Genomic DNA, 18,370 nt, shown 5'->3' on the forward strand with positions numbered 1-18,370 from the left:
TTTTGCACTCACTGTGTGTGTGTGTGTGTGTGTGTGTGTGTGTGTGTGTTTGTCTATGAGAGCAAGAGAGAAGGAGAGAGAAAGTGATGCTAAGGGCCCAAAAAATGTCTCCCTTGGGGGATATCATAGTGTTGTTACACCTGTAGTAAGTTTATATGTCATGTAAAATTTAACACATAAGCACAGAACAATGCCCCAAACATATGCAGAGTGTGGTTTTATGTGCAGTGCTTGAAAAGACTCTTAGTAGCTAGCTAGCTAGCATTGACATCAGGATTAGCACTGACACGCTAGCTACTAGCGCTACTAAGTTTTATTTGGTGGTGGATGCTTTTCACTAGGAAGAGCATCAAGCAACAAGAAACATCTATAAAGCAATTGTCATTTGTCTTTTTACCAGCTGGATATGTTTGCAACCGTTCTAACATATTCATTTTTTTTAGGGCTGTATATCCCTTTCAAATAATATTAAAAACGATGACACAAAGCACAAACATATAAGTTAAGCACCAGTACATGTAGATTATTACAGTGGGAATTGAGTAAATGTGCTGAGTTGCTTGTGCAGCAACCACCTGGATCAAAAGTGTTACAGTCGACTTACACAACGCTCTGTCAAAGCCCAGCCTGCAGCCAAATTTAAACTGACTGTGACATATAATACTGGGCTTTGCTGTCACTGTGGTATTACACTTTATTTTCTCATATCACAAGTAATGGGCTAAAGTAACTATGGCACACGGAGACACACTTGTCATCCCACCGAGCAACATAAATTCAGCTGCATCCTCGTCTAAATGACCAAAAAAGTCATTAATTGCTGCATCTCCTCCTGAAGCTCCCTGCAGGGGTTCCGAGATGACAAGAAAATGAAAGCTCTGACAGCGCGTCTGGGCTTATTTGCTGTGTTGTTATTGTGCATCTTATAATGGAGAAATGTTGGAAAGGCCTAAATTGAAGAAGTAATTCATTTTGCTTTTCTAGTATACGAAACATCATACTTCATCAAGGTCGTCCACTTAATACAGGACGACTTAATGATGAAATCGATCTGAAGGCAACAGCATTTTAGCATCTGACAAAGAAAAGCCACTCAAACGCCTCTCACACAGTATGCAAATGAGGGACTGTGGTTGGATGATCATTTAAATGTACTGAAGAGCAGTATAAGAGAATGTTAACATCAATATTAAAATAAAAATGACACATCCATTGCTGAAACATATTGGTTAGTGGTGTTTTTATAGCTGTCATAGTTACTTCTTTCAATTTCTCTCTTCAACATAGCTGAGTTCACTTCATATGTGCTACACAATCATATTGATGAAATGGGTCACTTTGCATAATTAGCAACCAGGGTGGAAATTGTGAAAGATCAAGCAGAATAAAAGAGCAGTGGTGTGTGCATCTTTGTAATGTCCATCTTTGACCACACATTCTACTCATAGTGAATTAGCAAAGATGCATTCACAGGTCACTTATCGGATGTTTTCCAGGCAAATTTGGAAAAAGAAATGCAGTGAGCCAAATAAATAACTCTGGGTTTTAGTCCGTCTATGAAAGATGTCTTGATGCTTTAAATCTGTTAACCACTTAAAGCACAGTAGAATGTGAGAAAGCTGTTATTATTAAAACCAAAAGGGCCATTAACACATGAAAAAGAATTCAATGCACTTGTGTCAGTAGACAATTCCAGTACACTAATTAGCAACTGACAATTCTCAGTTCAAAGTAACCTCTAGCTATTGGGCTAGTTAACCTTACCAATCAGTGACTTTATTATCTGCTAAATGTGACGAGTTTGTAGTCTTGAATTCCCAGGTAAAAACTTCATTGTTGTTTTTCTCATCTGCAATTCCCTTTTTAGATGTGTGTAGATCAGGTGTTCAGGCCAGATTATCTAATGGATCATTTAGTTCTCACTTCTAAATTATTTGTGCATAGTCTGGAGATGCTCATTATCTCCAGACTATAATGGAGATAATGAGCCATTGCCTACTGGTGGTGGTCAGAGGGCCTGGTGGCGCCAGTGTCCGGCAGCCTCGCCTCTGCCAGTGCGCCCCAGGGTGGCTGTGGCTACAATATAGCTTGCCATCACCAGTGTGTGAATGTGTGTGTGAATGGGTGGATGACTGGTTGTGTAAAGCGCTTTGGGGTCCTTAGGGACTAGAAAAGCGCTTTACAAATACAGGCCATTTACCATTTTTTACCATATGGTTGAAAAACAAATAATGGTTACAATTGGTGCGGGAACATTGTCACTGTTTATGATTGGAACTAAACAAGCAAAGAAAAAAAAAGCTAAAGGTCTACCATAGCTTTTAGTTTTAGCATTATATTTCAACAAATTAAAATGAGCTGACCCGAGCTAATCTAATAATAGGTTACCTCTGATCAGCTCATTTTCCAGCTGCTTGGTCTGATAGTAGCAATGATACTGGGTATTTGGTTACATGCATGAAAAGAGCTGGATCATATGTGAGGCTGAGTGGCCAGTTACCAGTCAGGGCACTGGCTGGGCAATCGATGCATCTCTAGTATTCATTGTCAAGAAATTCATTGTCAAAAATAAAGGTACAATGTGAAAGGAAATTTAGTAAGGGTAATAAGGTAAATTTGTTTCTATTTCATTTCATTTATTATTCAAGTATTTTTTTAAAATGCTGTCCACTGTGGAGTGGACTAAATTAATGTTAAACAAATGTAATGAAATTGCTGTAAATCTATGTGTAATTATTATGGTGAGTATAACATATGTACACACATATTGTAGTAGACACATTACACAACATTACACAAATCAGCTTTTAAATGAAACTTATGATCAATATTTTTGAATATTTTATTTTTCTGGTTACAAGCAGTGTGTATTGATATGTTAAATTTATATTCATTAAAACTAATTTTATATGTACTATTATTATTATCATCATTGAACGCTTATTTGTCAGCTATGAATAGCTGCCATGAAGGCTTCTTAATTTTTGCATTAACTGTAAAACATTTGTCTGCACTATTCATAGTATTTGCTACAAGGCTGCTATGTAGCAGTTGAAGAAAAGGAATACTGAACATGATTTAAAATAAAAAGAGATTCAGGATCGCTCTAATGTATAACTCTAACTCTAAGTTGTTGACCTGTAGATTTTAAAAAGGAACAGTGGCGCTTGTTATTCTCGGGGTCCCCGTCTGATATGTCAGTTTTACTTAAAATGTCATGGATTTTTTTTCCAAGTCTTGTCTTGTAAACCTGCATGTCATTCACTTTTCCTCATAAAATGTTTTGGTGAACCATTTAACGAAAGAATGATTTAATACATCCTGCAAGATACTTTTATCGGGAAGCGGAAGTCTGAAGCCTGTTTTCTATTTGGTGTTCAGTGTAAAATAAAACCTTTGCATTCACTATTTTCCAAAACATGTTTTCCTCTAAAGCATTACAGCTGTGTTGCAGATCATAGGCTATGTTTATACAGTGGCAGCCAAACAGCATGATACGACGCCATGCATATGGAAAGCGATCCAAGATAAGGAGATTGAAAGAAAACATGAGAGAATGGTACACAGCAAATCCAGCATGTCCAAATTAACACTGTCGGATTTGATTTCAACACTATTAAAGTGTCTATATGGGTCCACACCAGAGAGTGTTAATTTAACTCTTTTTGGAGAGTTGGTACGTTAACTCTGATTTAGTGTTAAACACCAAATCTGTCTGGAGTTGATAATTTAACACTTGGTGTTAAGAGTTTATATATTAACTCTCAAAGAGTATTTTAGTTTAACTACATAAGAGTTATCTTCTAATTCATTCCAAAAAGCGGGAATTTTACTGTTCTGAACTTCTAGAAATTTCTTTTGGAAATAAACATTTGCTAAAAAGACGCAATGGTTTTTGAAAAACATTTATTCTGAACTGTGCGCCACAATTTCAAAACATTTTCTGAAAGATGTAACAGTATACATGTTCTCACTTTCATTAGAATTGTGTTTATTAAAAGGTCTGACATAGGTGAGCTGGTAAATGCAAATAACAGCATTCTCATCACTTATTTCTTCAATACAATATGCATGTCCTTCATTCATCCCTTTGTGGAACTTCAACGCACTTCTGCTCTCCCCCATATTCCATCTTCACAAGCATATCCTGTGCGGAGATTGAATAAAAATTAGTTGACACTAATTAATGGCACAAATAATCCAGTAAACAATTGCAGCACAGTAAAAAAAAAAAAAAGGAATCCTCTTTGAGCCATTACTTGTGTTAAGTATTTTCCCAAAAGACAAGGACACAGGCAACAGGTAATACTGAACTAAATGTAAAACCTCAACCTTTTTCATTTTTACCTAAACCGTGTGCACAAAGCTCTGGAGGAATCTATGCTAACGTAGAATCCAGTCAGGACGTCAGCTACTGCTGTTTGCTCGTTTTTGGGTTTTTTTGGGCGATCGTTTTCAGGCTTCAAGTAGCACCGTTATACCAACATTTCACATTCTAGACATTGTTTTAGGTGTATTTGACCAAAAGTTTGACTGAAAATTCACATGCAAGCTTTTTTTTCAAGGCTGTGGTATTTGCCCGCAAACAATACCTTTCAGCTAGCTAAAACAGAATGTTATGCTATCACCGAGCAACATGGCTAATGCCTTTCACACAGCTTTGTCTCAACTCCAAAGAGCCACAGAAGTAAAAGCTAATAATAATAATTGAAACAATCTTTGAAAAAATGACTTACCAAGTATGGCAAACAACTCAAATATGTAGAGCAAAATGTTCTGAAACGGCTTCACTTCAGCTTCGATTGGAGCCGTGCTGGGGGCAGAGTCTGTGAATTTACTCTATTGGTGTCATAGCCCCTGTAGGAGTTCAGAGTTAAGAGGTCAAGAGTTAATGTTTCCATTGTAACACCTCCAGATTTGACATAGAAACACTCATTTTTAACACTCGATTTTAACTACTATCATTTTACACCTCAGAGCTACATTAAAAGAATGTGACTCTACTTAGAGTAAAATTAACTCTACTTTTGCAAGAAGACTATTAACACCAAAACATTTAACACTTTTGAATTTGCTGTGTATTTTACCTACAAGTGGGCTTGAAATATTTCAAACACAATATTTCACGAAACGCTGTTTCAGTAGTCCTGTGCACGTCTATGTTAAAACTCTTTCAGGAAGCTAGTGGTGACATTAAGAACGCCACTGAACTAAGCATGGCACTGAGTACATAAAGAGCACTCAGCGGTGTACTCTCCCGTGCTTCCAGCATGATTTTTTCCACATTAATCTCTCTCTCTTTCCTGCTGAAATCATGACACGAATTCCCATATTACTGTGCTGGCTGCACTGTGATCAAGTATTTTGTGCTGGATTTGCAGCAGGAATTGGAAGACTGTGTGACATACAAACTGAACTAATGTAAACCCAAGGGAGCCAAAAGCTGTGCAAATGCAGCATGTCATTTTCAAGCAGTGTCTAATTTGTGTAACGGAAACCAAAAATCTGAACATTTAAATCAGTATGACAGGCAGAATAATGTTGTGATTTTCAAAATAATTACTGCTTAAAATCCAAGATGCATTATGAGATATCGGTCAAGTTTCCAAATGCGTGTATCCTATACTGTATGTAAAAAGGAAACAAACGATGTCAGAGAGATTTGTGTCTGCTGGGGGCCCCTGGGGTTTAGAGCTGTTCAGTTGCAAAGTCTGTAAAACACCACCTAGCTGGAGAGCTCTGTCCCAAGAGGATGCACATGCAAAAGCCCTGTCAGCATGCAGTTAAAAGAAAGCAATAGGCAGCCTCTCTGTTTTTTGTACATATAAAACAATGGTTGAACACACAACAAAAGAAAATGCTGACAAAGGTGAAGTGCTGCACTCTGTTTGTCCTGTCTTGTGCAAAGCACGTGGAATTTGTGAGTGAGTCCAGACATCCATTCTTTATTCTTCTCTTTGCTCAAGTGCCTGAACGGGCTAATGTTTTAGCTCAATGGATGTGTTCATGATGAAAACCAGAACAAAAATAAATAAATAAATAATATGGGGTGTTTTTCTTCTGGTGTTTGAGCACTCTTGATGCAAATCAGTACTAATGATACACAGTGGGCTCTCAAAACCATTATCAGAGTTGAGTGTTTTTCCAAAATATCACTCGCTAGTCCTCCAAATATCTGTGGAACTTAAGATAGACTGCATGAATCTGATTATCGCAACTTTTGTCAAGCTCACTGCTCTAGTTAAGAATTGATATTACAGAGAACTATAATGTTAAAAACACTCCCTATATAAGTAATATTTATCACCTTGTTACAACACAGATTTTTACCCCAGGTTCTGACATTCATGTAGATTTTACTCTTAAATGTAGGTAGGTGGCAAACAGTAGGTGGTAATAGCTTTCCCGGGCACTTCCACAGTGCTCCAAAAGACCCCTCTGGAACAGCCTCAGAAACATGAAATTGACCTGCCTTCCACCCTATAACCCATGTGAACTGAACTGTTTTGGAGGCAAGTGGATTAAATGTGGCTGAACACATGGTTTTTGAAATAACATTTTATCAGCTTTCTGTACTGACCCCTTTTCCTAAAAGCATTTTTGACTTTTCATATCAAAAAAGCAGCTAATGAAGGACTACATTTTTCAGAAGGCTCAGTGCCAGGACCATGCTCTTCTTTACACTAGTTTATGAAGGTTATAAATAAATAAAGTATATTAGAAAGAACAAACCACAATGTGAATGCAGTATTAATTGTATATCTTGTTAAGGACTCTGCAAAGCAATTGTAGGGCAAGCAATACTGCTATTATCAGTTATTCATAATTTATTAAATTGCATTATTAATGCTCTTATGTTTTTACACAATATGTAAGGATGTGTTGGCATGGACTGTGTCTCAGAAAAGCACTGTTGAAAATCAGTATTTGTCCAATTTCAGCACAAACATGAAATTTGCATGCTTGGTTTTTGAACTATACATTTCATGAATAAACTTTGAACTATACCTGTCTTAGTTAGGATTGTTTTAGCCTTGTGGTTATAAGCTTGCCTCACGCTTTTACTGGGAATTTTATGCAGTCTTATTTTGGACTTGACTTCTTGGGCATGGACATTTTTTCAGGGCATTATCTATTCAGAGTCATGCCTCCACTTAACCCAGTGGAATTCATGCTGTACAGTTTTATACAAGATTTCCAACAAACTGAAGGCTCAAACAATTATCTCCTGCAGGGACAAATCCTGCTGGGTGCTAGTGGAGTTGGATGCAATAAATGTATCTGCCCCTAGTCACCTGGGTCTCAGTGGTCATAAGGTGTAAACAAACCTTTCTACTTTGCCTAGATAATATTTTCTTTTCACTACAAGCCACATTTATCAATTTCTACATATGCACTGATGTCTTTGAACTATAGAAAAACATCACAGCACCCATATAAACTCACACAGATACAGGGAGCACCATCGGAAAAGCCACATAAAGGTTCAACCCAGAACCTTTCTGCTGTGAGATAACAGTGCTAATAGCTGCAGCACTCTGTGGCATGTGACAGTGTTCCTCGCTCCCTGCTTACTACAGAAGAAGGCATAACATCCAAACATGAGATGCCTTGGTCCTTGTGCAATAAGTCAATGATTAAAAGAATACCAGCAAATCTAAAGCACAATAGCTAAAAAAAAAATGAATAAATAAAAGAATTGAGGTATTCAATAGTGGTCAAAGTCCAGACCTCAAAATGATTGAAATGCTGTGGCAGGACCTTAAGATAGCTATGCATAAACAAATACCTGTGAACCTGAAAGAACTGAAGCAACGCTAGAAATGACTCAAAAATTCCTCCACAACAATGTAAACAATACTGCCAGTGCGCCCCTCAAACTCCTAACAGACACACCTATGGTGTCAATTTCAAAATCCTACATTGCCTTGTTCTCAAGTTATCACATTCACAAGATTTTCAGAAAACTTACTCTGACATTGAGATTCAGGTAACTGAGATTCAAAATCATTCAAATGTTTTAGTAGATGCACCTATGTTATCAATTTGAAAATCTCAGGTGACTTATTTCTTGAGTTACTGCATCCACAAGATGCAACAATCTGGGATATCCTCATCTGTACCCCTCAATACCTTTGGATCTCTGGCATTAAAGCGTAATAAAACAATAAAATTTCAGTGTTTCATCAAAACATGCTTGACTTAGATTATGCAGCATGTAATGAGCCTAATTCTGCATTCTGATTTGTAGACCACCTAAATCCACAACTAACATTTTAGGTGGTTTTGGTAACAGCCATTCCAGACTTAATAGTACCTCTTTAAAGTAAGAGGTCCAAAAAATCTCTCAGGCTTGGGATAATAGAAAATATTTTCACAGAACAGAATGATTTAGAAAGCACAAAAGAAATGGTCATACAATTGAATGTACACCTTGACTCTCTAAAGACCTTGATTTAAAAAATAAATAAATAAAAAACAGTCAATGAAGCAAAAACTCCTGATCAAATTGTTGTAGTTTGTATCTGGTTTTTAACCCTGTTTGATAATTGCTTGTGATGGCTTTTTCAGGGGTGGATTGGCTGTCAGATAATTTCCTTCAACTATGATTAAGTCTGACAGCCTAGAAAATAAACAATAGGTTTTTGTGCTCCCCCTAAATTGAGCATCTTTTTTTCAAGCAATGTGACCAAATAGCAAGTAAAATAAATTTTACTTGCTAAAATAAATTTTGCTTGCTATTTACTTGCTATGGATATTTTTATGGTTTAATTAATCACTCATTGGTTAATTTCAGGATTTGTTAGCAAACAGAGCAAATCCAAAGCTAATGTTATACTTCAGACAACCTATCACATCTGACCATTACACAATAGTTTGTTTTCTAGCTGTGTTACCTCTTGATGACACTGGACCTTTGCTATCAGGGCCCCGTGACTCAAATGAATCACTGGAAGAAGCTGCTTTTCTTTAGAAGTGATTTTACTTTCCAATGTCAGTATATGAAGCTTCATTATTATCATTATTATTATTGTATGGCACTCATTTTGAAGCAAAAGACAAAGCACTGAAAGGCTATTAAAGTCCTATGTCCGAGTTCTGCATTTTCCAAAGTAAAAAGAAAAGAAGTTATAGCCCTTGACCTGACAAACAACACTGGCCGGTTTTAAATCAAGGAACATCATGCTGTTGTTTTTATGAGGCATGAAATGTATATACAAATGCTTCTATTTAGTAAGACGTGACTTGGCATCCATTTATAACAGTGATTTCCATAAAAAACAGACATTATCTGAAAGAATAGATGGCAATTTTTTTTTTTATTGGTAAATAGTGTGAAATTAACAAATAAAAGCTGGAGGTGGAAGGCAGCACATATTGTTTTGGATAATCACACTTTTTGTGTGCATCTATATTTTAATATGTGCTTCGCATTAACACTTAAGAAAACAATATAGTAGTTCACAGTACAGTCATGCATTTTTTTGATTGTGCTATTAGATCCTTCAACTAATGAAGAAATTAGCATCACATGTTGACACGCTGACATGAATTGGCAATGATTTTAACCATTATTTTTCGAGGTAGAGTGTATCAGACATAATGCCTTTTTATTTGTCGGTTGCATAGTAAAATTGTCTATTGTGACATTTAATAAAAAAAACTTGTAGGAGACAGAACATTGCAACCACAAAAAAATCCAAACAACTTTCAAATGTCAAGTCAGCATTTTATAACTTCCAACTCTATTAAAAGTGTCTATTCAAAACCTTAGACATGTTTTGGGGTTAATAGTTGATTTGTAGTTACATGGCATCCCATTTTGCAAAATACAGCGGAACTAAACAATGTTCTTCAAATTCGCAAGTTTCTAAAGGTTATAACCACTATTAGGGCTTTTGTAATGCATCCAAGAACATCATGGATGTATGATCTTAAGGTTTTCATCCATTACCAATTGCCTAAAATCAGAATTCACAACACCTTTCGGTCTCTGATTGGTTTTCCAGGTCTTTGTAAAAGCAATAAAAAAAATGCCTCTCCTTTCCTGGCTGTGCAGCCTAAGCTGTCAGCTTCATGTAAAAAGCACATGCCAGATTGTCTCAAGATGGTGGATTGTAGACTTCAGGGACTGAGCTTGTAGTAGCTGTAACAGAATGATATATATCTTTCATTCACTAAGTCAGCGATAGTAATTACTAACCATTTTGGAGTTGTCAAGGAAAAGGTCAGATCATCACTGGATTGGTGCAAGCTGTCGTCACACAGGACTGTGCAATTTAAATTTTATCTTAAAGAAAATCTATTTCTTAACAAAATGAATGCATTCCCATCATAAAGTGAATGGGCGTAAAATTACGTTTTGAGGTGTCCAAAGTGCAGTGTTGTTGCTCTGGTCCAAAGCAGTTTATAAGGTCAAAAAAACCTTCTCCTTGGTTCAAAGTTGGACCGAGGAATTAATTTCCCACTTGTAGCATCATGAGGAGAAAGTACCGTAGACCAGTGGTTCTCAAACTTTTCATGATGAATACCACCTCAAAAGATATATGGCTCTTAAAATACCACATTCAAGCGCAGTAGTATAGGTCTATTTAACACCACATACAGTTTACAAGAGACAATTTTATTGCTTATGTGAATGTTATTTAACTATCATAAACAGGATGTAACAAGTGATAATAATAACAACTGTACTGCATTAAACCATTCACTGGAGGTGGGATATCCGGTCTTTAAGTGATGACGTATGAACCCTGCTTTTGGGTCCAAACTACTCTGCGTTTATTAACATGTTTTTAACATGTTGTAATGTTTTGTATCTTGTTCATTTAATCTCAACAAGCTCCTAAAAACAGTCAGTGATCACTGTCGGCCTCTCCTCTCTTGGTTTTACCTACCACTATTCATTTTAAAGCTCAGTTTTTAAAACAGCCCAGCCCACGCAGCAGTATATTAATGACTAACCTCGTCTCGTATGGTGGATGAATAATCTCAGTAGTTCTCCTGACTGAAGTTTGGTCTGTTTACAGGATCCTGCCGTGCTGTTGCATTTGTCCCTAACCACCAGTAACCCTCGCGTTAACTTTTATCGAGTGGAAAAAGGTTAGTGTTCATCCTCAAGCTTCACTGTGCTAATGTGTTTATATTATGCTAACCATAGCTGTGTAGCTAGTGATCACGTAGCACATCATTATATGCCCGCTAGTCCAACTTCACTAACCCTACAAATGTGATTACTGTTTAGTTTTCTGTCTTTATTTATATCGGAAGTAATAGCAAAGCTGTACGTTTAAATTTTTCAGAAATCTCTCAATCAAAACATAGTATACTATTTAATCTTTAAAAAAAATGGAGGGACTTCCCAGATACCACTAACCCTAGCTTCAAAGTGAACAGCTAGGAATGACTAGATGACTAATCATCGCTATTGTTACTAGTCGGTACTAGACCTACAAGTCGTCCAGTCAGTTTGTTTTACATTTTAATTTTTGTCCAGTGCTGGTGCAATAGTGTCATGCAGCCATATGCCAGCAGATGGTGCATTGCTGTTTAGAAATGCCATGAATCTGTTAAGCTAGGCCTGTTCTTTTTGTTAAAACTATTATTATTACTTCTATTAAGTAATAAATGAATTTGTCACATTTCAGTAACATATGAACATATTTTGTATTAACATGTTTTCATACATTTTTCATACATTTTGGTTTAAGTGTTTTTCTTCCTTATTGTCTGTTTGTGGTATAACGTACAATGATCCAGAATGGATCCATAAGTCTACTTCCTCAGGTTGAAAAGCAAATTCAACTAAAGGGGTTGAGGCCAATTTAGCCAAACTAAAATGAGCATATGTGAAGACTCCCTTAGTCATGGTGAATGTAATAATTCTACTTTTCAAGGAGATTATATGGAGTTTCTTCTTTTACTATTAAAAGTAAAAGACACAAAATATTGGGTCTGTATTTAAAACCAATCCTAATTGCATTGCAGTGTAAAAATGGTACCAATATTGCAGTTAATAATCAATATTTGTTTATAATACAAGAATAACAAACTAAGTTAATCATTCTTGCCTCAAGCACTGAAGCCTGAACTATAGATATAGTGAAATTTGATTAGAGACTATGCTGTTCCCTCAAAACAGTCTGCCTTCTGAGAGTATTTTGCTATGCAAATCAATATTATTTAATAAATTACAAGATCACATTCCAAGACAATAATAGACAACTGCATACCTCCCACCTTTAACTGAAAAAAAAAGCATCAAATTAGCATAATTCCAACATCAGGGATTTCTAGGGATTTCTAATTTGACAGACAGCTGACTAACATCTACCTTTTTTCAGGCACAGGAATGTGCTCACATGCCTGAACACTGAACACCAAAACATCTGGTACCTTGGAATCTGTGTCAACATATAATTAGAGCTTATTCAGTCACTACAAAGGGCTTGCGTCAGGTGAAAATAACTGTAACAGGTAGGAAATAAAATTGGTCTAGCATATGCACAGCAGACTTTAACATGATAGATGGCTACAATGGTAGTAATGATAAAAATAATTTACTGTCGAAAAAGAATAATGTTTATATCATCAACTAATAAGACAAGTTGACACATCCTTGCTAAAGTAAAAACTAGAACTTCACCAGTCATCAACTTGAATTTATGATTGCTAATGCTTGCAACAGCAGAAAAGGACTTTCCTGACAACGTGATTAATAATTTTCTATGTGTGGAAAAGTTAACAAAGCCTCTTTGTGCCAAAGATATCTCACCAGCAACAGACACCCTTAAGTGGTTGTTCATCAAATTATATCAACATGGAATATATTTTCTTTTGTAAATATAAACAAGGCAGAAGTAAACACATTGTCCCCCACAAATCATGCCCTCCATTAGTGACAAAATGTCTTTTGACCTGTAATTTAAGCACCTCCTGTAGTGCAGTTCAGAAGAAGGCATAATGCAGTGGCCAAATGGAAAAAGCTCTGCTTGAAATATATGCACATGCAATATTTATATATTAGGGACCAGAGTACAGGAATGTCATCCTCGAAATAAAGTTACTTAAACTGATTTATTTAAAAAACCTGAAAGATATTCTTTCACCTTCTTAATAAAACACTACAGTATGACTTGGCTAATAAGAACATCTTGACCCCCCCAAAAATTGCAAAATATAGAACCTCTTCATTCAAATTTCGGAGCACAGTACATGTTGGACAACGAAAAATAGGCCCTTGTTGTGCTTGTACTAGCATCTATGCTAGTAGAAGCTCAGCTTAAACACTCATAAACATGCCCTGTTTCAAATAGTAGGTCGATTATGTGTCCAGGTAATCCTGGCAAAACAAAAACACAGGCTTTGTACTATGTACAGCCAGTCACCCACCTCCTGTTCAAAGTCATTTTAATAGCGGCAACCAGTCAGAAAGGAGGGTTATACTGAGGCCAAGTAGAGCATACGTGGATTACAAGGACTGTTTTAAAATATGAATAATAAAGAACTACTCTTTTAGATATGCAGAGCTGAAAAGACATTTTTTTAATATTAAAGAGCTAACATTTTTTAAAAATAATGAACCATGGTCAACACAGAATCTGTAGCTAATATCTTTATAATGGAAAACTTCAAATTATTTGTCTATCATGCAACTTTGGTTATTAAAAGCTCAGCTGATAACAAACAACCCTGAGCAATTAAGCAATGACAAACACATATGGCAAATAGCTTCTGGACAGAGTGCAGCATTTGGCACTTGAGGAATAAAATATTTCCCTAATGAGTTCTTAAAAAATAAAAATTTATTCTAAAAAAATATTTGTGCCCCATAATCATCTTAAAAGCCAGCTGTTTGCTAACAAGTTAAGTGGCAACAGTAAGTCAGTGTAATAGTCACAGCTCGTTTTTGCTTTCCTGGAGTGTCTAAAAAATGTTTTCGTGCATGTCTTGTGACTTTTACGTCATGTCTGGGTCAACACACTGAGTGACATGAACTTAACCAAGGACCCAAAGAAAGTCATGGACCTAAAAGCTAATTTGTTGTCAGCCTTGTTGTTAGGATGGTTAATTTTACAATAAATTCAACTTAAAGATTTTCACAGTATCATTGAATGTAATGCAAACGAGTGCACGAATAATACATTCACTGTAATGCTGTATATAATAGACTGAATCAAGGAGTCAGTGGGATTGAAAACCGACACACGAAAGCAGTGCAATGTTTTGTCTAGCAAGAAGGATTAAGATTTTTTTTTCCTAGTTTTTGAAATGAAAGTTTGAAATTGAATTTTTCCAGACATCTGAACATCACATAAAGATCTTGCTGTGAATGGGCTTATGCCTATTTCGTGGCTTATAATCAGCTATACCTGAGAGGTGAATTACAGAGATACATAAATGGGTTAGTAAGGTATGTTGAGTGTAGTTTTCAATGTCACAGTGTCAGAATATTTTTACATGTATGTCACCTCCAGGTCATCATTAAACAGTCATTCACACAGTAGACTATACATGGCAGCTTCATTTTATTTTGCCTACAGCTTCAGAGATCACTTAGTACTCAATAACACAATGTTATTTGGGTAATTGCATTTACATCTATACAAGGCTGATGGATGGTCCTCTACGAGACAAGTACTGAACACTGTAATAGGGGATTTGAGTCTTTCAGGCACACCAATCAGAATGAATATCCACTGTCTGCTTTACTCAGCTCCGACTTGCCTACCTTGCTTGAGATTCAGTGGCAAGTTATCAAAAGTTTTTGGATTATAATATTCGGTAGAAGTCATCTGAACTCTCTCTAGCTCTTGTGAAGGGTACTTCCCATTTTCTGCTCACCTGACTTCCAAAGCTGATGCAGGTATGTTTCTTTCACATTTCCAGTCTCAGTCTGATACATGGTTGATCATTGTTGCTATTCTTGCTATGGTAGATGCACCTTTGGGTTTTCCTTCTCAATTGGAACAAAGAACTTTAAGAGAGATGCATATTTCTGGCAGAATAAATACAGTTGGAGTTGGGAACAAGTACCAATTGTTTGACTTTAATTCTGAAATCTAAGTCATCATACTGTAGCTTGTAAACCTAGCTCGAAAATTTGGAGAAAGGAACAGTTGTGAATGTTTTATGTGTGACCTTTTATTTAATGAAAACCAAAAATGACGCATTTTGACTGCCTACATTTAAGGATTTGAGTTGGGGTTGTCACAGATGATGACTTAGGCCAGAGATGGTTTTCCAAAGCCACGATCTTTGATCTATTTGTTAAATTTTATTAAGCAAATATAGTATGCTTATAACCAATTTTGATGCATTAGAGGCTGCTAGCACCATCTCATTCATTGTGAATGTGCAGGGGAAACCCTGGGTTAAGTTAATGGGTTGGAAACCAACCTGATGTGACTAATAATAGGCCAAATTTATCCAAATTATGGAAAATGCAGTAGGTATCTTAATCTTGTTTAAGCCCAGGCATTGCCACAAAGGTTTAGTTCTTAAGTTTAAAGGGTCAACCTATTCTTAGAAATACCTAAAATATTTTTTTACCACAACCCTATGTAACTTAACACCTTGACATCTAGTTATTCACCTTGCCCTCTACCACTCAATGAGCCCTATAGGGGGATACATTGTGATTATTTTAGAAGTAGGACAAGCCATATCTATTTGAAGTCTAGATTAGACTTTCAAATCCACTTTTACTTTTCACATAAAAAGCTTGGTTGGACTGGTTTACAGTCCAACTCAACGCAATATTTATTTGAAAATGCTTTTTAAAAGCCAACATATCAAATATTGAAACTGAGAAATATAACTTCTAAATATATTTTTAATTTGTTACTAACAATACAATGAAAATAAAGATGGAGCCAAGGCCATGTTTACCTTTGTGATTCACCCCTTCTTGCACTTTGTGTTTTGAAAATTAAATATTTTCAGTTCTTTGCTTGATATCAGACTTCAGCTGTTTGGTAGGTTGGGCCTTTCTGTCTCATATAGTTTTTAAATGTGGAAAACGTGAATTTAGAGGCCTGTACTACACAGCAAACGCAGGGTAACTTTTCATTATCTGGCCACACTTACCTTACAATGGCAATCTGTTGAAGTGAATGACACGAATGTGGTCATCAACTCAAAACATTAAGCCAAGGTTCCCCAGTCTAGATTAGACCATACACACATGAAAAGTGCGGTGTTGAAAGTGTAATAATATTATATTAAAGAGCTAAAAAAAACCAGAATTCCTCTAAAGCCTAAGATTGAGAATGTAGTACGTATCAGTTTAAATGGTTTGGAAAATAATTATTCTTCTACTTACATTTTAAACAGCATTTCCTTCTTTAATGAGAGGCAATAAACCCAGGTCTTTCTTGTCATAAGGTCACAGTGCCACAAATTGTTTTTCACCTCCAACGTTGCTGATGCAATTTTCTACAACAAGAAGTCTATAACAGAGTCAACACTACATGTCAAACTGCATTAGTTTGGTACATTTTACAAACAAGGACATTTTATTAGATTTTAGCTCAAGCATTTATTTATTTATATATACTTTGAGAGGTGGATGTTTGGGAAATCAAATACATGTTCCAATTAAGGTTAAACTTTTAGCCACATAGCCTCATGTATTTTTAACCTATTTTACAGTTAGAAAAAACTTGTACAGCTTTATAAAGGTTATGACAAATGAAAAAAAAGAGTTAAAATCAAAAATGAATACTATTACTACTACTCTCTGCATCAGTTCTTGCATCAGCGTTAAAACTGTGGTTTGAAACATCTGAATGCATTCCTCTCAGTCTGTCTAATCATTAGGATACTACCTGAAAAGTATGACCTAGATAGGGTACAATACAATACAAGACCTCTGACATAAAAACCTGAAAAAGCAACTATTGAAAGCAATATAAAGTCTTAACTTTAACATATTAAATTGGATTATGAGCTCAATCCACAGAACTGGCTGATCTTGATGCTATTGATAGGCTAAGATTGCATCTACATACCAAGTGACTGCAGATGATGCAGATGATGATTAAACACTACATGTGAACACTAATGCTCTCCACAGAATGACAAATGAAGGCAATGAGCAACTTGCTAACTGTCATCATGTCGACAGTTTTAAAGGAGTTGAAGTGTTCTTAATTTATTAGATGACACATCAGGGGTGATATCTGTCGGCCAAGTCTCATGGCTAAATGTGAAATGAAAAAGATTTGATTGAAACCCTTTGATTGTATACATGAGGAATTTGAAAGATAACTTCGCAGCTAATAGAAAGTATGTTGTGGGAAGTATGAGTGAACCTTAAGATTGATGCATATTCTTGGCAAAAGAAATAGGAGTTTGGAACAAGTTGCAACTGTTGTACAAGTCTCCATAGATTGTGGATTTTAACACTTGTGAAAAGTTTTTTTTTATGTATTCTACTATTTAATAAAAAATTACACTCCTGACTGTATAGCGAGGAGTTAGGAATAGGGTTGGATTGGAGTTGTCACCAATGATATTTGTTTTAAATGTTATATACCTATGTGGTATGTGACTTTTGTTGCTATGATGCCAGGTCTCTCTTGGAAATGAGATTTTTAATCTCAATGAGATTTTTTACCTGGATAAATAAAGGATTAATAAAAAAAAATGATGACTTAGATCACAGATGGTTAACCAAAAGCCATGATCTTTTTTCAAATCTTTCAATGTTAGTGTCAAATCAAAATAACAGTCGCATCAGGCACTTAATGTTGTATAGTTGTATTGTAAGACCCTACAATAATACAGAGAAACGGTCAGACGACCCCTATGAGCAAGCACTTGGCGACAGTGGGAAGGAAAAACTCTCTTTTCTTTTTAAAAGAAGAAATCTCTTGGAGAAGTAGGCTCAGGTATGGACAGCACTCTACTGTGATTGGTTGGGTGTGATGGGAGGGAGATGGGTCAAAATACATGCTGTGGAAGAGAGGTAGAATCCTTTTTTCAGTGACTATACCATAAGTGTAGTCACTGGATTCTGTGCAGTCCTGTATGTTTGTAAATATATGTTTGTATTTATATACAGGGAGTGCAGAATTATTATGCAAGTTGTATTTTTGAGGAATAATTTTATTATTGAACAACAACCATGTTCTCAATGAACCCAAAAAACTCATTAATATCAAAGCTGAATGTTTTTGGAAGTAGTTTTTAGTTTGTTTTTAGTTTTAGCTATTTTAGGGGGATATCTGTGTGTGCAGGTGACTATTACTGTGCATAATTATTAGGCAACTTAACAAAAAACAAATATATACCCATTTCAATTATTTATTTTTACCAGTGAAACCAATATAACATCTCCACATTCACAAATATACATTTCTGACAT

The 18,370-nt window shown here is 35.8% G+C and overlaps 1 long non-coding RNA gene across 2 annotated transcripts in view; it reads right to left on the reverse strand.

Annotated features, from left to right (window-relative positions):
- Positions 1–3,862: 3,862 nt before the first annotated feature.
- The window catches only part of LOC143413169 (uncharacterized), a 314,090-nt gene continuing 299,582 nt past the window's right edge, over positions 3,863–18,370 (reverse strand). For both annotated transcript variants that reach the window (XR_013093776.1, XR_013093775.1), the window contains 2 exons: positions 4,737–4,857; positions 3,863–4,147 (listed from right to left, as the gene is read on the reverse strand). This is a non-coding gene — a long non-coding RNA (uncharacterized LOC143413169). The remainder of the gene's footprint in view (positions 4,148–4,736; positions 4,858–18,370) is intronic.

Source organism: Maylandia zebra, linkage group LG17 (assembly GCF_041146795.1).
Source record: "Maylandia zebra isolate NMK-2024a linkage group LG17, Mzebra_GT3a, whole genome shotgun sequence".
Lineage (NCBI taxonomy): Eukaryota > Metazoa > Chordata > Actinopteri > Cichliformes > Cichlidae > Maylandia > Maylandia zebra.